Here is a 23,429-nt window from a genome sequence, read left to right as displayed (position 1 = left end):
ATTACTGACACCAAACTCATCAAGCTGGAAGATCTATCGAGTATGCATTATCATTGATCTTGGCAAGCACTTTATAAGGACCAGCACCACGAGGCTTCAACTTAGACTTCCGCGGCTTCGGGAACCTATCCTTGCGAAAATGTACCCGAGACCAAATCACCAGGCTTGAACAACATCTCTTTGCGCTTCTTGTTCATCCTTGCGGCATTGCTCTTGCCTTTCTTCTCGATCAACTCTTTAGTCTTCACATGGATCTTACGCACAAAATCTGCCCTCTTGGATGCCTCCATATTAACTCTCTCATGTATGGGCAAAGGCAACAAGTCAAGTGGAGTAATGGGTTTGAAACCATACACCACCTCAAAAGGACACAGCTCCGTGGTAGAATGTACCGCCCTGTTGTAAGCAAACTCCACATGCGGCAAACACTCTTCCCACTCCTTCAGGTTCTTCTTGATCATGGATCTCAACAGTTGTGACAAGGTTCGATTCACCACCTCAGTTTGACCATCAGTTTGAGGATGACAAGTAGTACTGAATAGTAGCTTTGTCCCGAGCTTTCCCCAAAGTGTCTTCCGAAGTAGCTCATGAACTTCACATCACGATCGAAACAATAGTCTTCGGGACTCCATGTAGTCGAACAATCTCCACTGAAAAACAGGTTAGCAATATGCGACGCATCGTCGCTTTTGTGGCGAGCAATAAAGTGTGACATTTTAGAAAATCTGTCCACTACCACAAATATAGAATCATGGCCTCTTTTAGTACGCGGCAAACCCAACACAAAATCCATACTTATATCCTCCCATGGTGTAGTAGGTGCCGGTAACGGAGTATACAAACCGTGAGGCTTCAGCTTGGACTTGGACTTGTTGCAAGTAATGCATCTCCTCACATATCTATCCACGTCCCGCCTCATCTTTGGCCAATAAAAGTGGTCAGCTAGCATGAGTAGCGTCTTCTCACGCCCAAAGTGACCCATCAAACCTCCGGCATGTGATTCCTGCAATAAGAGCAAACGCACGGACGATTACGGAACACATAGTTTGTTAGCTCTAAACAAGAACCCATCATGTATGTGATATTTTTCCCATGCTTTACCAAGAGCACATAAGCGATATGGTTCAGCAAAATCATGATCGGTAGCATACAAATCACATAGTATCTCTAAACCAGGAATTTTAACATCAAGTTGAGTTAATAGCATATTCTTCCTAGATAGAGCATCGGCAACAATGTTATCTTTTCCCTTCTTATGTTTAATGATGTATGGAAAAGACTCAATGAACTCAACCCACTTAGCTAGACGCTTATGCAAAGTAGATTGGGCTTTCGGGTATTTTAAAGCTTCATGATCAGAATGTATGATAAATTCTTTTGGCCACAAATAATGTTGCCAAACCTCAAGAACTCTAATTAAAGCATACAATTCTTTATCATATATAGGATAGTTCAACTTAGCACCGGATAATTTCTCGGAAAAATATGCAATTGGGCGACCCTCTTGCATCAACACACCACCAATTCCAATACCACTAGCATCACATTCAATCTCAAATTGCTTATTGAAATCGGGAAGTGCAAGCAACGGTGCAGAAGTTAACAATCGTTTCGAGTTCATCAAAAGCATGATCTTGGGCAACGCCCCACTCAAAGACAACACCCTTTTTAGTCAATTCATTCAAAGGTGCAGCAATAGTAGAAAAATTGGGCACAAAACGGCGATAAAACCCGGCTAGACCATGAAAACTTCTAACTTGACTCACATTCATGGGAGTAGGCCAATTTTGAATAGCTTCAATTTTAGACACATCTACTTCTACTCCATGCTTAGAGACAACATAACCCGGAAATATGACCTTATCTTTGCAAAATGTGCACTTCTCAAGATTACCATAGAGTTTATTATCACGCAACACTTGCAAAACATGTCGAATATGTATAGTATGATCAGATTCATTGCGGCTGTAGATTAATATGTCATCAAAATACACAACCACAAACTTGCCAATAAATTCACGCAAAACATGGTTCATTAATCTCATGAAAGTGCTAGGTGCATTAGTTAACCCAAAAGGCATTACTAACCACTCATATAAACCAAATTTTGTTTTAAAGGCGGTTTTCCACTCATCCCCTTCTTTCATCCTAATTTGATGATAACCACTACGCAAATCAATTTTAGAGAACACGGCGGCACCACTCAATTCATCTAGCATATCCTCTAAACGGGGAATAGGATGACGATATCGAATAGTAATGTTGTTTATAGCTCTACAATCTACGCACATACGCCAAGTACCATCTTTCTTAGGAACTAGAATAACGGGAACAGCACAAGGACTAAGGCTTATGCGGATATAACCTTTGTCGAGTAGCGCTTGTACTTGCTTCGTATCTCCTTCGTCTCTTCGGGATTAGTGCGATATGGCGCCCTATTGGGCAGCGATGCTCCGGGAATCAAGTCAATTTGATGCTCAATACCTCGCAATGGTGGTAGTCCTGCGGGTACCTCCTCCGGAAACACGTCGCCGAATTCCTGCAAAACACTAGAAACACCAAGAGGAAGAGGGGTCATGTCGTTAGAAACCAAAACCGTACCCCTGTACAAAAGCACAAGAGGCATGGCCGTAGGATCCTCACTAAATTCTCTCATGTCTTCTTTGGTGGCTAATGAAACTAAGGAATTCACTCTCTCACTTTTCGTTATATCACTCACGACATTACAATTCTCTCGCCTATCTAGAGATGCATCCTCCAAATTCACTTCAATCTTCTGACGAGACTCATTGACAATCTGTTGTGGTGACATAGGCTGTAAGTTAATTTTCTTGCCCTTGTACTCCAAGTGATATGTATTGGCGCGGCCATTGTGTTGCACAGAACGGTCATAGAGCCAAGGCCGACCCAATAAGAGGTGACAAACCGTCATAGGAACCACATCAAAATCAATGCAATCCTTATACGGTCCAATCTCAAACTCAACACGCACCATATGGTTTACCTTCATCTCACCATTGTCGCTCAACCACTGAATATAATATGGATGCGGGTGCGGTAGGTACTTCAACTTCAGCTTGGTACATAACTCCTTGCTTGCTAAATTGCGGCAACTCCCGCCATCAATAATGACCTTGCAAGCCTTGTCAGGACCAACCAAAGCTTTGGTTTGGAACAAATTGCAGCGCTGAGTAGATGCACTAGGCAACACATTAAGAGCACGCTGCGACACAACAATGGTACGAGCATCAGAAGGATATGCATCTTCACCATCAGTGTCATAGTCATCATCGTACGGAGCATTTGGATCAACATCATCTCCGGTCTCATACTCATTGTCCTCATTGATAAACATGACTTTGCGGTTAGGACAATCTCTCTTGAAGTGACCCTTGCCACCACATGTATGGCAAAGCATATCGCGGTTGCGCGTTGTAGACACACTAGAACCACTCGTACTTGCCGCAGATTCGGACTTCTTTGCATTAGATACATTGGAGACCGGTTTGCTAGGCGGAGTAGAGTAAGGAACGGAGCGCGTCGACGGTGCCGGCGCCGTAGAGGGCGCGCGGGGTGTAAAACGCCCAGCTCCCGTAGCACGTCCTTTAACCTTTGCTTCTTCGACCAAGCTGTGATTCAGCTTCTCTTGCATGATGTAACAATTGATTCATATCGGTGTAGGTGTAATGACGAACAATGCCTTTAACATCATACTTCAATCCATTGAGAAAACGCTGCATTGTCATCTCTAGAGACTCACGGACACGACCACGCTGCATAAGCATCTCCATCTCCATGTAGTACTCATCAACAGTCTTCACACCTTGCCTCAATAGTGTTAGCTTATCAAATATATTCCGCATGTAATTTGTAGGCACAAAACGAGAAGTCATAACCTCCTTCATAGCACGCCATGTACGGATAGGTTGTGCACCATCTTCGTCGCGGTTACGAATCAAAGAATCCCACCAACGTAATGCATAACCATCAAATTCAGAAGAAGCAAGCTTGATCTTCTTATCTTGAGTAGTTGGGATGTAAGCTCCATAACTTCTCAATCTTGAGCTCCCAAGTGAGATATTCTTCAACATCAGCTCCCCCTTCAAACTTGGGTATGGAAAACTTGGGCTTACCCAATCCATCTTCTTCATCTTGCCCACGACCATTACGGCCAAGTGGAGCCCGACCACGCGGACGATGACCATGAGGCGCACCACGAGCATTGTGTGCGTCATCTTCAAGCTCGGGATCTTCATCATCGTCTTGTTGTTGTTGTGTAGTCAAATTCTCAATAGTAAGGCGCATATCGGCAAGAGTGCGGCTGTATATCGGTCATTTGATCAGCCAATCCGGTGACGGTGATATTAGTAGCATCCGGCGTACTGTTTGATCTCGTCAAGCTGTATCCTTAAGCTCATCATCCTTAGTGCGGAATTCACGTCGCATCTCGTTACGAAGAGCTTCATACTCCCTCCATGTGACGATATCTGCCGAATTCTTGTTTTCCTGGTTAACAATCTTATTATCACTAGCGAGACATGATTAGTAGGTTAGTGCACTAAATCAAAAATATATGGTGGTACTCTCACAACTCACTCAAAACTGATAAGAAAAGGAAATCTTACCGTTCCAAAGTAAATTAGTGTTGCTTACCACTTGTAGGAACAACTAGTGCACGGATGTAGCGAAGCGAATATCAAGGGTATAAGAACAATCACACGACAAAGCGGGATATATGTGGGGCTGTAGGTAGGCTACCTATTTGCACCAATAACAAGCTCTAGCGCTGACCGTAGACAACCAAAGATACTCACACAAGGCGATATAATGGGGCAATGCAACTATATGTGGGAAAGGTTGCAATGCACTAGAGAGACGCTAGCAAAGCTCAATGAGACGAGGCACAAGATTGCTCAACTACGGGTGCAGTAAAGTAACTTAGGCCTTCACTTGATTCAACTAGCACAACACTTTTCTTTTTTATTTTTCTTTTTGTATAACACACGCAGCTATGTAGCTCTTTTTGCTTTTTTTTTTTTTTGACTCAACTCCTTGATAACACGGCCAACAGAAATTGCAAAGCACCAAAACCCTAACGAGCAGCCTGTCGAGCGGTAAAACTAGTCTCTTACGGGAAGTTCCTAGTCACCGTATATCGATAGGCTGTGTCTATGGTTGGGAACAAGCACACTGTACGCTATGTGGACTCGGAATAACAAAACTGACACACTATAAGAAACTAGACACAAGATGATAGGGAAACGCAAACCCTAACAATTCTACTAGAAGAAAGATAAAGATACGCAAAAACAACTACGAAAAGCAACTAAAACTCGAAATTAGTGCAATCTAAGGCTATGGCAAACCCTAACCCTAATTTTTTTTATGGCTTTTACTGGATAGGAAAACACTCACAACTCAACTATGGGGTGGATTGTGGATGGCTTACCGAGGAAAGCTGGAAATCGATACCAAGATGATATGGGGTGGCCCGATCTTCTCAGTAAGCAACGGTGGTGATGATGATCACGGGGTGATGGCAGCGGAGAAACACGACGATGTAGTGGATGATAACTTGTATGACGCAACGAGATCTCTCGATTGGTCCCTGTCGCCAATGCAACAGCTCTCAACCACTGCAAGATATTCGCAACTCCACACACTTGCGCACGTAGCCGCCGACCACGAAGCGGTAAGTTGCAACCGTCTAATTCCCAATGGAACAGCGAGATCACACAAGACTTAAACGGGATCTACACAATATCCAAGCAATATGGTGTAGGGAATTCAATAGTTTTGCGAGCAAACAACTAAGAACTAGGGTTTATCTTAAACGTGGTCTAAAGCAGCTAGGGGGCGTCCTGGGCACTTATATAGGTGTCGGGACGAGTTACTAGTCGAAAAGATACAAAAATAACCGACCCGGAATAGATGCGGTCGAGACGGACTCGGGCCTGGTCCGGTGCGGGATCCGGTCAGCCGGGCTGTGGACCGGGCTGTCCGGTTTGTGGTCCGGTCAACCGGGCTGTGGACCGGGCGGTCCGGTCGGGGGTCCGGTCGACCGGTCGGAAGCCGGGAAAACTGCGAAGTTTCCGGTCTCGCTCGGTACGATAAATTTCCTCCGGTTGGTGGCCGGTTTACGACCGGTCGGCCGGGCCGAGGGACCGGGCGGTCCGGTCGGGTGGCCGGTCGGACCGGGTTCTGGACCGGCCTGGACTTCTTCTTCTCCTCTCGCGCATTCCTCCCGCTCCTCCCTCGCGCGTCCATGAGATATCTTCATGTCCAGCTCCATGTCCGGCTTCACGGCCTTCTTGATGTCCGTCTTCACGTCCAGCTGCTCCTCTCCTCGTGCGATGCATGTCTCCTCTTGATACATGATGATACATAAGTAATAGGACTTAGGCAGTATAAAGTTCTCATCAATCAAAGTATCGTTTAGAAACAAGTTCACCTGTTGTTTAAGTAGCTTCGCACGAGCTCTTGTAATTGGTCCAATCCGAACTTCATTGGACTTGAGCTTCACAGCAGGTTCATCTTCATTTGCTAATGACGGAGGTAGTAGTGAGGTAGGGATGTCCTCATCATTTAAGTTTCGCCCGGGTCTCCGAAATCTCAGGACCGGCCCTGGGTCAGGGGTATGGGAGTTGGAAGTTGAGATTTCAGAATAGTTGATTAAATATCTAGTGGATCGAGAAAATTGAATAGAATCGGATGCTTGTACTAATACCGGAGCCAATCAAATGGTTGGTGTTAAAATAGTATTTAAGTCTTCAACCAAATACGTCCACATAATAAATGAAATGACCGACTGCGCACACAACCTCTTCGAACATGGATACATTTCGACCACTTCCATGCACTCTTTGTTGTGTTTTATACCATCTTCCGGTTCTTATATATAATGTAGGTTTTCGGCGCTAGCTATTTCCAAAGAACATGCATAGTACACACAAGCACTATTGCTCAAACGTATTGATAGGAACACGTTTGAGACTCTTAGGAATGGTTGGCACCGGGAGCACTAGTAATAGTTTCACAAGTGATCAAAGTTTGCCCAAAGTGGTATACAGTTAATAGTTCTATGTTCACGTAATCAAGATATTAGCAACATCCATTTAGAACTACCACCGTAGTATATAGCCGGTGGTCCAATGCATTAGGTTTGAACTTAGAACACGTTTCTTGGCTTGTCAAGTTACGTCCTGTTAATGGTGTTGAGCATGTTGTTGTAGTAGTTTAAAAACTAGGCCGAATCATCGATCAATAGGACGATTAATCGCTACTAAAAGTCTGATGATTACTAGGAATATTCTCCATCAATTATTCCACTTTGGTCAATAAAATTGCAGAATTTTCAAAGCAGATTGTCCGTCCGTCCAGCCGCTTCCCCATACAAATCAAGTAGGTTTTTAAAAGCTTCAACTCGATTCTCGCCTCCAGGAGCTCGAATCCCGCTATCACTGAACAATTGCTCACTGTTACCAACCAGACCTTGGATACAAGATCTCGGTCGCCTTGAGGAGCTTGTCGAAGAGCTCAGGACGCCTTGAAATAGGGTAGGTGGTTGAGGTTCAATAATGATAGTTCCTGGGTAGGCACTACACCACAATACTGAATTCCCAACTGATGTTGGTCGGTAATAGTCATTAATAGCGAGGGATTGTTAGTCGGAAAAACTGGCAACCAACTGTTGGTCGGGAAAGAAAAAACCCAACAACAGACTGTCGGTCGGAAATTCATGGTGTCGAACAATCGGTCGGGATTCTTAGTATGGATATCGAACCATGGGTCGGTAAAGTAATACCGACCAACAACTGGCCGGCAATGGGCCTGCTCGCGGGAAAACCGAAAACCTTAGCGCCAAAATGGCCCAGCCCACCAAAATTTCCCTCTTTTATTTATGTTCGGCTCTACTAAACCTAGTGGCAAAGACCGCTCCCAAATCTGCCACCACACTCGCTTGCTCCGCCGCCACAATCACGCGCTCCCTCCGCCACCACGTGCTCATCGACCGACGAGGCTTCCGTCGTCTCTCCCGCTCGTCCTCGAGTCTCTCTCCGGTAGGCGGCGACGAGTGAGCATCCCGTGAGGCTTCGTCGTCCACATCCTATCGCCGCCTGCACCGTGAGCCCAATCTCCGATCTGTTTGTTCGAGCGCAACTAGGGGCGACACAGCGACCAAGTGTAGAAGCGCCTGATGAGAAACCTCCCCGCCCTACCTTGATTATGGGCAAAACCATTTTTATACATATAGTTTCAGCTTCGATCCGTGTTTCCTGCTGCTGGCGCTCGCACACTGGCTTAAATTAAAACAGGGCGGGCTATGCTCGCGATGAGCGGAACTTGTTCCGATTCAACACGCGTGCGGGCGAGAAACTCTCGCCAAGGCACAATAATCACAGGGGAAGGCGTCGGTTCCTCTTATTATCGATGGGGGCAGGCATTGGTTTCCTTCTTATTTGGGATTTAGTAGTACGCGCTGAATCTTCTTTTCGGTGGAGAGAAACTTCAGAGGACAAAGTAGGAGAAGAGAAATGAAGGAACTAGGTGTCGGTTTGTGTCTCCTTTGTCGCTCGTGATCTAGAAGATTAGGTCACAGAGGAGAAGCGTACATGTTTTACTGGGATTTTGGGCTCTAGAAAAGTAGAGTAGGCATAAGGATACCTTTCCACCATTTGTTTCTTTCTTATATAAACATAATTTGGTGCTAATTTATGTAGGTGCACTGATTAACAGCTGATCGATTAAATCAGTTAATTATCCGAATTTTAATTTTTCACTACTCCCAAGTGGACCAAGCAGTTAACGATTACCCATTTTCTTGCCATCATAGTGTGATGTTAATGGCTGTTTTTCTCTGCTCTTTTATGGGTTTCTAAATCTTGTGGCAATCGGGCGGTTCGATTTACCTGATGGTGCCAAGATTTTGGTTTTACAATTCGTGTCATCCTAAGGAAAATCATGTACACTAACGTTAAGAATGCATAGCTTATTCGGAACAAAGAGATTTTTAGAGAGTTTTGTATAAGGTAGTTTTCCCACAAGAAACTTTTTAACCAAGTCCTTTCAATTGTGGTTTTGCAAGAGCAGAGTCAGCATTTTATTCTTCTTCCTCCCCTCCGGTAGCAAGGTGGAGTTAGCGGGTGACACCAATAGAAGATATCGCAAATGGAGAGCAAGTTAGGAGTGGGGGCTCACAATGCAGACGATGAAAGAGGAGACCGGAGGCGTGGGAGTTGAAAGTTGAGATTTCAGGATAATTGATTGACCATGCACAACCACTTCGAACATGGATACACTTCAACCACTTGCATACACTATTCACACACACACTATTGCTCGAGCGCATTGAGGGCATCTCCAGCGGCGCGACGCAAACGGTCGCTGAGCGACCGTTTTCGTCCACCGTGACCAGAAATGCGTCTGGGGTCTGTTCCAGCGGGGCGACGCAAAATGACCGGGTCGTCCGCGGAGATGCAAACCTGGCCCAAATATGTGCCAGGTTTGCGTCTTCGCGGACGCTCGGCGGTCGCGCCGAGTGCCGAAAAAGACGTAGGACCCGCGCGTCAGTGGCTGGAGGGCGATATTATTCCCGCCACTGGCCATTCCCCCGCGCGAAATTGGAAACTAGACCGGCGCGAGCAGTCCAGAAGCGATGGACGTCCTCGCCGCCGTAGCTACCGCCATGGATGCGGAGCAAACCCTCGCACCCGCCGCCGCCCCACACTCCCCCGTAGCCACGACCATAGCCAGAATGGAGACTGCAGCTCCGGCGGAAGCAAAGCGGGCCGCCACCGGCGGCGGCCGGGAGGCAAAGCCGAAGGCGGCAAAGAAGGTGCTCTCCGCGGAGGAGAAAATCGTGGAGGCCGCGAAGCGTCGCGGGCGGCGCAAGAACCAGAAGATCAAGACTGCCGCGGCCGCCAACCAGCAGGCCTGGCAGATGCAGATCAAAGCCGGCGTCGCGCAAGTAGCCCTCCATCCGACCTTAGCGGAGGGCTACATGATCGTCAAGAGAGAGGGGATCGCCGGCGTCGCTCCTCCGGCCTCTTCGGTCAGCTCGGTAAGTTCCCAGCTGCGCCCTGGAACTCCCGCTCCCTTGCAGGGCCACGCGGCGTCGCGGTTCGCCTCCGGCCTGCCGCCGGTGAAGTTGACCGGGACGGCGGTTCCCGACCTCAACCGGACGCCTAGAAGCGGTGACTCCTGCCCGGGCGCGACACAGAAGACGCGCCAGGTGCCGGAGGAGAGCATGCCGCAGCCCCGCATCCTGTTCGACGAAATGGCGCCGCCTGCCCCGACGATGGACGACCCGGTACGTGAGCTCTGTCAATGTCTGCGAGTGCCCTGTATCATGCGTCTGATGTCCGGTCGTTCATAGGACTATTGGAAGGACCGCCATGATTCAGACATCCAGGAAATTATCTATGGTGGCGGCTTCGTTCGCGATGATCGGGCCAGGACAGGCGCGCATGATGACTGGCCACCAACGCAAGATGCGGAGGACATCGACACCGCACGGCTGTTCGCCACCCAGCAGACGCAGCCAACACCCGTGTCCGTCGACGACTTCGACGACGCGCCAACACAGCCCGACATTGCTCCGAAGAAGAAGGGCAAGAGCTTGAGGACACAAGGCTTCGTCGACGACGAGGATAAGTGTTTGTGTGAAGCGTGACTGGCAACGACCCAAGATTGTATCTATGGCGCCCAGCAAAAGGGCAAGGTCTATTGGGCCAAGGTCTTGCAGCAGTACAACGAGACCAGGATGCACCCGCCCTACCATATCATAGGCCCTCGGACGGAAGAGTCCCTCCGAAAAAGATGGAACTACATCAAACAAGAGACAAGCAAGTTATGCTCGGCGGTCGAACATGCTATTAACAACCCCGTAAGCGGCACTGGCGTCATGACAGTGGTAAAGACGATAGAACCATCATCATTGTAGACAATTTGCGTCATTGCGTCAATTTGCGTCATTGTACATCATTGGCGGCTATGATTGCAGGTATCCCGCGCCTTGGAGAAGTTCAGGGCGACGCACAAGAAGGGCTTCCATATGGTCCATTGTTGGGAGGTCCTCAAAGACAACAACAAGTGGATGATAAGCTTTGCGGCCTACCTAGAAGCTGTGAAGAATGTGACAGCGGTCACCCTCGATGGCGAAGATGATGATCAAGGCCGTCCAGTCCTTCCACCTCGTCCACGAGGCCATAAGGCTACCAAGGCCGATCTTGTCCGGGAGGCGCAGGCCATTGCGTTCACGCAGAGCATGGAGAAGATAATGGCCAACAACCGTGCCGCCATGGCTGCTAGGGACGACAAGAGGTGTCTGGAAAAAGAGGCCGCAGCTGCCATCTACCAGAACCTCGCCAAGGAGGTCCTCGATGTCCAAAGGCTGGACATCGAGGCCAAAAAGGCAGACGCGAGGCAAAATTGCGTGCAGAAGACACAAGGATCATGCTTGCCGACTTGAGCGGCGTCAACGACGACACCAGAGCATGGTTCATGAAGAGGCGCGCCGAAATCCGCGCGCGAGACGCCTGATCGCCGGCGCCATGCGCCCAGCACCTTGGCCTCCTTTTGGACTTTTTTTTAAATTGCTGTTCAGGTCTTGTTGTGCCCCTTTTGCTCCACTTTGCGCCGTACGAGCTGCAAAATGTGAGGAACTTGTTTCAGCCCTCAATTTGCGTGCAAAGTCGACGCTATTTCATCTTTTTTGAATTCTGGCCTGCGCCCAAAATGCGTCGCCCCGCTGGAGCCAACCCCAGACGCAAATGGACACACGACCATTTCCGCGTCCGCCAGGCGACGCAAACGGACACCCGCGGACAATTTGAACGTCCGAAATGCGTCACGCCGCTGGAGATGCCCTGATAGGAAAACGTTTAAGAGTGTTAGAAATGGTTGGCAGCAGGACGTACAGAGAGGACTATGTTCACGCGCAAAGTGGTATACATTTCATAGTTCTATCTTCATGTAATAAAGATATTATCAACATCAATTTAGACATATGCAGTATAGAGCGGTGGTCTAATGCATTAGGTTCAAACTTAGAGCATATGTTTATTGGCTAGTCAAGTTACATCATATTACTAGTGTTGAGCATGTTCTTGCACAATCATGTAGTACGCACGATGTCAATGAACATGCACGTGGGTCATGTCTTTAGTTCCATGGTGAACTCGGTGGCAGAGAATAGCACGAATGCTGATATCTGAGGACTGGTAATGGTGGTTCGAGTCCTGGCGGTGATGAGGTATTTGCTTGGTGATCGTTACTTGGAGTAGCGGCATCGACAAGTGGGGGCGACAACACATGAGAAATTCAAAGTCTAAACTTGCAGGGTGAAAACCTAAGATCTCGCATTAATTGGTTATGCCTGGCAATGGTCTGTTCAAGATATTGTTTTGTGAGTGTGGACTTTCTCCTGAATGAAACCTATGATTTATGATCAGGGCGATAACGATGTTTGTGCACTGTTTCCTTCTTGGACGCGTCACAGTTGGAGAAGAGGGATTTCTGGTGCTGTCTTGGCAGTGTTTGGTCTGCTATTACAAGAAACAAATCACTCGGTTTTTCTTTCCTGTAATTCTTTTTTTTTTGCTGTATGCATCGGTATTGCCATTAGAGCACTGCATTGTTACAGAAAATAGGTGTAATTGGTATCTTCGTGATATTAATATATTTTCTTCATTGACAAAAATTATTAAAAGACTTCAAAGATAATCAAAAAAGGAGATTTAAGAGAGCACCAGTGAGCTCGGTTTTTGAAAATTTTGAAAATAGTTCTTTTTGTCTCAAAAAGTTCAGCAAAAAAATACGTAGATAGATATGTACATAAAATTGCAAGCCTGCAATTTTATTTTAAAATACGTTGTATTTTGGGAAATACAAAAAGACAAATTTCTGACAGTATATAGGCACTATATACATGTATTTTTCTCAGAAATTTGTGTTTTTACCACAGGCTAAAACATTACGAGTTTTCTACCGAACCATATATATGTATTCCCGGAATAAATTTTAGATTTTTTGAAACTCAAAAATACATTTTTTTTTTAAAAAAGGAGGGCACACTGGTGCCCAGGTGCACCGAATTCGCTTCCCAGATCTAAGAGACTCTTGATGAATTCTCAAGACCCTTGTTAGTATTTTTCCATCTCAATTTCTTCAACCACCTGGTTTTTGATTGACAAGTACTTGTGTATGGTATATTGAAATCTCAAAATTTGCGCGTGTCTTGGTATATTCTCTGCTAGACTAAGAATACATGTCTACAACCGAGCATGCCCACAAATATTGACATAATTGTGTGCACCAACTCTCGAATGTCGGTACAGCTCAACCTCCTACGCACAGGGTCATTATTCTTCTCCACCATGTCACACTTCTTATATAAGGTTTTTTTTCCATTGCTACCTCTTTCTTATGAATGCCAATTGTATGCTGAAATGACATTGCCCAAACGTGTCGATGGAAAATGGAAAAGAGGATTAGGAATGGTAGGCAATGGGAGCACCAAAAACACTGCTGTCCTATGTTTCCGTTTGCACAAAGTGATACGCATATCACTGCTATATCTCGATGTGATCATGCTGTTAGTAACATCCAGTGTGAATCAATCCAAAAGAGAGGGTCTTCCGGAACATGTCTACCATGTCACGGATCATCTTACACAAAAAAAAGAATGATGCGCTTCCTGGATTGGGACCACGGCGAAACATCTCAGATTCCTCAGGCTCGAAGAGCAAGCTCGTGCTCGGAGGTCTAGTGCGTCGCCAGCTCTTTCTTATCATGTTTTCCTGTACTCGAACTTGCTCTTTATTAATATATTGTGACAAACCTTTTGCCGTATTTCATAAAGCATATAATTAGATGGTAAGAAATTTCATGGAGAAAACATTATCAAAGTAGAAAGACTAATCAGGCAGTGAAAATATCTAGAGCCTTCAGCAAATTGAAAACTAACAAAATTTGAGCCACCTAATAATCATCCAATGATCAGTATTGTCACCGTGTTCAGCGGGAAAATACTGTCAGCCCGCTCAGACTCCACCATGTTCCGCCTCACCCATGTTCCACTGCGCCCTCCCCTGGTCGTCCCCCGCGGCTGCCTAAGGGGAGAAAACCCTAGCTAGCCCCGCCCTCCCGCTCCCCCTCTCCCTTCCCTCCCCTGCTGCCGCCAGCGTGTGCCACCGGGCAAAGCCCGCGTGGTGCCGGCGGCTGCGGGCCTTCCCTTACCCGGCGCGTGGCGGGCCTTGCGGGGCAGCTCCATGGCGGCGGTGCAAGATTATTCCTTGTGGCAAACAGAGAGAACCATTTCTATATTTACTTCTATGGTTTAAAAATCAGAAATTTGTGTTTCTTTTATAGACTGAGGGGGTATACTTTAAGAGGAAGCAAAAATATGCATATCATCCTCCAAGTGCACTCCATTTCAGGACATAACCAACAGGCAAAACTTATAGGTGATAACAACATTCGTTGCTTTGAACTTGCTGCAAATTGTGCCATATATGCAGATCCTAAAGAGGTGAAAAGGCAGATGAATCGAGAATATTATGCAAAAAAATAAAGATGAGATTTAATTTGATGCTATCGCTATATTGAAATCTTATATATCCCGGATAAAATAGGGTAGACATATGTTTGTTCACATCTTTGATGCTATCAATGCCCACTAGATTCATGTGAAAATTATTGAATGGTTACTTCTGGTATACTGAATGTGAAGATTTTGCAGGATAGTGATAATCTAATGTACGTGTATTGCCATTTCCATGAAAGTTTAGACTTTTCATGAATTGAGGTATGCATATTTGCATCTATTTTTTATAGCAGTGGTCCAATGATGATCACTAATAGTATTTTTAAAAACCAAAAGTATTTATACACTGGAGATTTAGCTTATTTTCCGTTTTCAAATTGAGATTTAGCTTATTTTTTCATTGAGGCTAGCCATTTTCAAAATAGAATGATGTTCTTTTATCTCATATCTCCATCGAATTATACTTGAGAAGTAGGTGTTTTATTGGCGCTACTATTGATAAATGTGTATTCCCAACTATTTTTCAGTGGGAATTTACCATGAAAGCAGAAAGTACTGCATTTGTTATGAGAGTGTCAAGAAAGGGTTACTTTGTATTTCTGAATATTTGTTTTCCTTCATAATTCACCAAGGGGGCTATCTCTTTATTTTCTTCTTAAATCTTATGTAGGAGAGATTGAGTGAAGGAAATGGCTTTCCAGGGACCAACAACTACACTGAGATTCTCAGGCATATGGCACTCCTTAGGGCATAGAAACATTCAGATTAGACAGTTGTTTAGCTTTTAGGTGTGATTGGTAACCAGTCACTCTTGGTCCCATATTACTCTTTTCGTGGACGTTTCTCATTTTAAACTTTCTCTTTTCTCTTATTTCTTTCTTGGACTTAAGTCAGCTTCAGCAATGAAATAAGACAGTATAAAGCCATTGGGATCGGTCTACTCCGTGTTTTTTTGTTGGTCGCGTCAACCATCATTTATTATTTGTGATATAATTTAGCAATAAATATATTTAAGCTTGTGTGATAGACTTTTTGGAGTGAACCTCAAAGATTTTGCTACAATACAAATTGTATGTGTATAAAGTTGCAATGCTTGCAAGATGTGTCTGCCATGTTTGCATTACTCTTTCACGCTTGCCGGATTTAAAAATTCGAAAAGAACAACGCTACAAAGGATGGAAAATAAATTCATAAGCGTGGGCCAGCAAGTTTTGGCAACGGCTTTGTGTGTGGGGTGGGGTGGGGGGTGTTACCTGCTCAATTAAAAATAAGACAAGGTATTCTACCCAATATTCTAGGGCTAGTGAAAATTTCATTGTAAAAACTAAAATGCCTTTGAAGTTCTTTTTGATGGGATAATACCATTCAAATATCCGAATAAAATTTAAAATTTGGTTGCGGAAGGAAAAAAAAAATACATGACTTCAGATTTAAGAGTACTCTCCACACGTGAAAAATAATAATCTTGCCCCTTCTTCTTTCCACAACCAGACATGCAAGGAACAAACAAGCAAAATACACTTGTACAGAAAATGCCATCACATGCTGCTGAAATAGCCTACCCACATGGTTTAGCAAACCGTCACTGTATTGGTGGTCGATAGGCCTTCAGCTCGCACACGTCTAAATAAAAGTGTGCGAAGGGTGAGAATTCGGTCACGCACTACGGGAACCAGTCAAGGTGCCGATGTCCATCATGTTGTCAGCACAACTAGAATTACCGTCAGCCCTGCCGACGACCGCCGTCAGCATAATATGTTGTCGGCATAGATCCATTTGCCGTCGACACAGGTTGGCTGTCGGCACAACATCCTGTTTCGACGGCTCGACATAGAACTAACGACCGTTTGGCAATTCTGGCTCAAATTTTTTCAAAAAAAATTCAATTTTTTTAATCTCTCACATGGACCATTTTAACTCTAACTACACTTAATATTAGTGTCACATTGCACTTGTGGTCAAACTTCCAGCTTCCATGAAAAAATGACACTTTGTTGATACTACTATCATATCAATCCTATTAACCCCTATTTCTTGATGTCGCACATCTTTATTTTTTTTTAATTCCAAACAATTACTTATGTAAAATGGATAAGTAATATTCATCTTGAATTAAAATGACAATAAAATGATTTTATTTTTTTATCATTTTCTATTTAATATGGAATAATTAATATCTTTAAATATTTAAATCAGAATTTGACAAATATTATGTCTAAATCGCTTGAAAAATGAGAGGAATCCAAATATGACATCTATATCATATTTTGAACCTAAAAATGATTTTTCCGAAAAATCATGAGCATTAGATCATATACATGTAGTTCAAATCTGACCGACTTCCTACCGATTTGGCAGGAATTTGTCTTTTTCACGAGTGGTGGACCAAAATGTTTAATATACCATGGTTGGGAAATGTGCATGTAAGGTGGTCTAGTATTTTTTTAAATGCGGTGGTTCCATTGTGAAACTTTCATTTGGTGGTTGGTTCTGTTGCGGTCAGAAACCCACCGACGAGCAGCGACGGGCAACACAGTAGAGCCGGGAGGCTTCCAGGACTGCGGCTGGCCCTGGTCCCTCGAGCGACGACCCGCAAAGCCTCGGCACGCACGTCCGATGCTGGTGCAAGGGCGTGCCACCTGACCTATACCTGGTCAGGAAGGTGATGGATTTGCTTCGCTTAGTTTCCTGCATGGCATACACGTAAACATTAAATACGAGCCTCGATCGGCTCTCAGGTTGTCCTGTGAATCGGCTCAAGGAGCCGATTCACCCATGATCCGTATGAGGTATACGATCACATGGTGGTCCTGCTTGATCAACATAAAGCTAAACGACCTACGACGATTTAGGGTTTTCACCACATAATCGGAACATCCTACGCGTGATTGAGCCTGGCAGCCACGCACGGTGATAATAAACCGACCTTAGATGAGGCCTAAAAACCAACATGAAGTTGATCCCGGAACATCTCATCTAGGGCTAGCAAACTACACCCTACGTGCTACTGGATCCTTCAACCCGTTTGCAAGGCCTAACTATGCAGATATTAAACTAATCCTTGAAGCACAAGGAGCAATCATAACGGATCGGATCTGCTAAACAATGATCAAGCAGGGTGCCGCCCTTACACCTAAGATAGGCGTAAGGGCGGCTAGACGTCTAAGGGTTGCATGGACGAAAACATGTAACACGACGGAACAATGCTAACCCTAACACATATATGATAACTACGTTGCTCGCTATCAACAAGGCTTCAGCACGAGCAACGCATGAACAACGAATAAATGTTACTGCCTAGATCGCAAGATGCGATCTAGGCAGCATGATGCTTACCCGGAAGAAACCGTCGAAACAAGGGGCTGGCGATGCGCCTAGATTGGTTTGTGATGAACGTGATTGTTGTTTATTCCATAAACCCTAGATACATATTTATAGTCCGTAGACTTTCTAACGTGGGAATAATCCCAACCGTGCACAAGCCAAATTCTATATAACCGACACGTATCCTACTATCTTTACAGATACACGGGTAAACTAGCCCAAACTTTGTATACAAGGCCGATTCATGTATTTCTTCCAGGTATATTCTTCAAGCCCATCTTAATCGCGGCCCACATCTGATCTGGTCAAATTCTGGTGATAACACATGCCCCCGTGGTTTTGGAAGTGACAATTCCAAAATCACTCTGTTTTTCCCTTTCTTCGTCGGGTCATGTCGTGGCAGAGCAGAACCGTCGCAGTATCCTTCATCATGATGCCTTGCCTTATCAACTTCTCTGCAAGATTTGACAGTTTTAACATCACTTCCTCGGAAACCGTAGTGGCATTAAATCTCCACTATACCCCTTTTATTTAACCGCATCGAGCAGTTTGCTTCTTCATCCCCTCCTCGTCCTCTGTTCCTCTGTAGTAATCGAAAAACCCGTCTTCCACCATGGACTCATCCTCCTCTTCCTCCTCCGGTCTCTCCTACCGGTCTTCCTCCTCCCGCGAGTCGACGCCGGAAGACATACGCGCCCCAGAGCGATGGGACGAGGCGGACTGGGACTTCTCCGTCTGGTCGGAGGACGATGAATCCCTGACCGATGGGGAGGACAACCTCCGTTTCCTCATCGATGAGGATTCGGAGGAGGAGGACGACGAGGATGCTCTCTGGGGCGAAGACATCTCTTCCGATGAGGAAGATGAAGAACTAGAGGAAGACACCTCCTCCAACGAGTACCCACCGATGAAGCGCTTCCGCGCCGGGTCGGATGATGATGACGACGATGATGATGACGAGGATGAGTATGGGGCCCCTGCCGAAGGTTACGGCAGCAGTGACGAGGAACCCGCCGGCAGCAGCGCCGACGGCAGCCACAACAGCACCGACGAGGGCAGCAACGGCCCTTAGGCTAGGACTAGTAGCATAGGGCTAGTAGTAGTAGTGCATTAGGCATCGGATGATCCCTTTGAGAGGCATCGACTCTTTATTGTAAAGCCGCTCCTTTGAATCAACAAGAACTGTCCCCCCAATTTGACTCTCCATTTATCCAATTTCAAGTCTTCTATTTGCCGTACCAAGAACCGATAGCAATGTATCGGACTTTTCGCCTCAAACGCCCACGAAACCAGACTCAAATACCAATTTAGACAGTCATCCAGGCACTCCTCAAACTTAGACTGTAATTTAATATCTAACCATAATACTTCGCAACCCTAAAGCCGATGGCTGTTCATCGGCTGTTTTGAAAATCCAATCTCCTTCAGGTTAGATAGTTTTGCCGATGATGTCCCTTCATCTCCTTGCAGCAACAGGACGGTCTAGACTCTGCAGGTGAGGACGGCTCCCCTTTCAGATTCCTCCCAACAGCTCCGGTGGTCCTCTTTTGCAAAATCTCACCACCTTTGAAGAAGGTCGTGATGCAGAGCTAGTCGATTCCCATAAAATCGGCTCCCAAGAGTAAAGACTCTTCAGGGTCAGCTGCTGATACGTCTACATGTTTTATGCCATATTATTGATGATACCTACATGTTTTATGCACACTTTATGTCATATTCGTGCATTTTCTGGAACTAACCTATTAACAAGATGCCGAAGTGCCGGTTCTCGTTTTACGCTGTTTTTGGTTTCGAAATCCTAGTAACGAAATATTCTCGGAATTGGACGAAATCAAGACCCAGGGGCCTATTTCGCCACGAACCTTCGAGAAGACCGAAGAGCATACGAAGTGGGGCCACGAGGTGGCCAGACCACATGGCGGCGCGGCCCAGGGGGGCCCGCGCCGCCCTGTGGTGTGGGCCCCTCGTCAGCCCCCGACTCTGCCCTTCCGCCTACTTAAAGCCTCCGTCGCGAAACCCCTGATACGAAAAGCCACGGTACGAGAAACCTTCCAGAGCCGCCGCCATCGCGAAGCCAATATCTGGGGGACAGGAGTCTCTGTTCCGGCACCCTGTCGGGGCGGGGAAGTGCCCCCGGAAGGCTTCTCCATCAACACCACCGCCATCTTCATCAACGCTGATGTCTCCCATGAGGAGGGAGTAGTTCTCCATCGAGGCTCGGGGCTGTACCGGTAGCTATGTGGTTCATCTCTCTCCTATGTGCTTCAATACAATAATCTCATGAGCTGCCTTACATGATTGAGATTCATATGATGATGCTTGTAATCTAGATGTCGTTATCCTAGTCAAGTGAATTTTACTTATGTGATCTCCGGAGACTCCTTGTCCCACGTGTGTAAAGGTGACAGTGTGTGCACCGTGTGGGTCTCTTAGGCTATATTTCACAGAATACTTATTCACTGATATGAATGGCATAGTGAAGTGCTTATTTATATCTCTTTATGATTGCAATGTGTTTGTATCACAATTTATCCTACTCTAGCAATGTTATTAAAGTAGTTTTATTCCTCCTGCACGGTGTAATGGTGACAGTGTGTGCATCCGTGTTAGTACTTGGCGTAAGCTATGATTATGATCTCTTGTAGATTATGAAGTTAACTATTGCTATGATGGTATTGATGTGATCTATTCCTCCTACATAGTGTGAAGGTGATAGTGTGCATGCTGTGTTAGTACTTGGTTTAGTCGAATTGATCTTTCATGCACTCTAAGGTTATTTAAATATGAACATTGAATATTGTGGAGCTTGTTAACTCCGGCATTGAGGGTTCGTGTAATCCTACGCAATTAGTGGTGTTCATCATCCAACAAGAGTGTAGAGTATGCATTTATCTATTCCGTTATGTGATCAATGTTGAGAGTGTCCACTAGTGAAAGTGTAATCCCTAGGCCTTGTTCCTAAATATCGCTATCGCTGCTTGTTTACTTGTTTTCTCTGCGTTACTACTGCTACCATATTACCACCATCAACTACACGCACAAGCTACTTTTCACGGCGCCGTTGCTACTGCTCATATTCATTCATACCACCCGTATTTCACTATCTCTTCGCCGAACTAGTGCACCTATTAGGTGTGTTGGGGACACAAGAGACTTCTTGCTTTGTGGTTGCGGGGTTGCATGAGCAGGGATATCTTTGACCTCTTCCTCCCCGAGTTCGATAAACCTTGGGTGATCCACTTAAGGGAAAACTTGCTGCTGTTCTACAAACCTCTCGCTCTTGGAGGCCCAACACTCGTCTACAAGAATAGAAGCTCGCGTAGACATCAAGCTATTTTCTGGCGCCGTTGCCGGGGAACGAAAAGCTTCTACACAGGGATTTCCTCCCTCGTCAACCACGCGCCAGTTGTGGACAGCAGGCCTATATATATGTAGGGTTTAATTAGGGTTTAGGGTTTAGGGTTATCTAGCTAGGGTTTTAGGGTTTTAGGGTTAGGGTTAGGGTTAATTAGGGTTTAGGCTCTAGGGTTTAGAGTTTAGGGTTTGGGGTTTAGGGTTTAGGGTTTAGGGTCTAGGGTTAGGGTTTAGGGTTTAGTGTTTAGTGTTTAGGGTTTAGGGTGTAGTGTTTAGGGTTTAGGGTCTAGGGTTTAGGGTTTAGTGTTTAGGGTGTTTAGGGTGTACGTTTAGGGTATAATTAGGGATTAGGGATTAGGGTGTTAGGGTTTAAGGTTTAGGGATCATCGATCGAGTGCACAAACACATTATTAGAGGCACCCGCGCCTTTGCGCATAAAGTGCATGCGTATATAAGTGTGTGTTTAATTTTGGCCACCAACGATATATAGATCGAGAGAGAGATTGAAATGTATATATATCCCCAAGAATATGTTCAGATATATATTGAAATCTATGCACGAATGATATGTGCAAGGTATGACATGCGCGCATGCACACTAATTGTATATATATATTATGAGGCAACTAATTAATCAAATGTGTTTTCATTCAAGGGAACTTGTCAAAATTAAAGTTAATTAATTTATCAGCGCTAAATAGTTGGTCGCCTGCTTGATGTGCAATGAAGTGTCGTTGGCCTATATTTATATGTAGGGTTTAATTAGGGTTTAGGGTTTAGGGTGTAGTGGTTTAGGGTTTAGGGTGTAGTGTTTAGGGTTTAGGGTCCAGGGTTTAGGGTTTAGTGTTTAGGGTGTTTAGGGTGTACGTTTAGGGTATAATTAGGGATTAGGGATTAGGGTTTTAGGGTTGAAGGTTTAGGGATCAACGATCGATCGAGTGCACACACATTATTAGAGGCACCCGCGCCTTTGCGCATAAAGTGCATGCGTATATAAGTGTGTGTTTTGGCCACCAACGATATATAGATCGAGAGAGAGATTGAAATGTATATATATCCCCAAGAATATGTTCAGATATATATTGAAATATATGCATGAATGATATGTGCAAGGTATGACATGCGCGCATGCACACTAATTGTATATATATTATGAGGCAACTTAATCAAATGTGTTTTCATTCAAGAGAACTTGTCAAAATTCAAGTTAATTAATTTATCAGCGCTAATTAGTTGGTCGCCTGCTTGATGCGCAATGAAGTGTCGTTGGCCTATATATATGTTGGGTTTAATTAGGGTTTAGGGTTTAGGGTTATCTAGCTAGGGTTTTAGGGTTAGGGTTAGGGTTAATTAGGGTTTAGGGTTTAGTTTTAGGGTTTAGGGTCTAGGGTTTAGAGTTTAGGGTGTATAGTGTTTAGGGTTTAGGGTTTAGGGTGTAGTGTTTAGGGTGTAGGGTCTAGGGTTTAGTGTTTAGGGTGTTTCGGGTGTACGTTTAGGGTATAATTAGGGATTAGGGACTAGGGTTTTAGGGTTTGAAGGTTTAGGGATCATCGATCGAGTGCACACACACATTATTAGAGGCACCCGCGCCTTTGCGCATAAAGTGCATGCGTATATAAGTGTGTTTTTTGGCCACCAACGATATATAGATCGAGAGAGAGATTGAAATGTGTATATATATCCCCAAGAATATGTTCAGATATATATTGAAATATATGCACGAATGATATGTGCAAGGTATGACATGCGCGCATGCACACTAATTGTATATATATTATGAGGCAACTTAATCAAATGTATTTTCATTCGAGAGAACTTGTCAAAATTCAAGTTCATTAATTTATCAGCGCTAATTAGTTGGTCGCCTGCTTGATGCGCAATGAAGTGTCGTTGGCCTATATTTATATGTAGGGTTTAATTAGGGTTTAGGGTTTAGGGTGTAGTGGTTAGGGTTTAGGGTTTAGGGTGTAGTGTTTAGGGTTTAGGGTCTAGGGTTTAGGGTTTAGTGTTTAGGTTGTTTAGGGTGTACGTTTAGGGTATAATTAGGGATTAGGGATTAGGGTTTTAGGGTTGAAGGTTTAGGGATCAACGATCGATCGAGTGCACACACACATTATTAGAGGCACCCGCGCCTTTGCGCATAAAGTGCAAGCGTATATAAGTGTGTTTTTTGGCCACCAACGATATATAGATCGAGAGAGAGATT

This window comes from Lolium rigidum, chromosome 3 (assembly GCF_022539505.1).
Source record: "Lolium rigidum isolate FL_2022 chromosome 3, APGP_CSIRO_Lrig_0.1, whole genome shotgun sequence".
NCBI lineage: Eukaryota > Viridiplantae > Streptophyta > Magnoliopsida > Poales > Poaceae > Lolium > Lolium rigidum.
Note: the sequence above shows the minus strand (reverse complement) of the source record.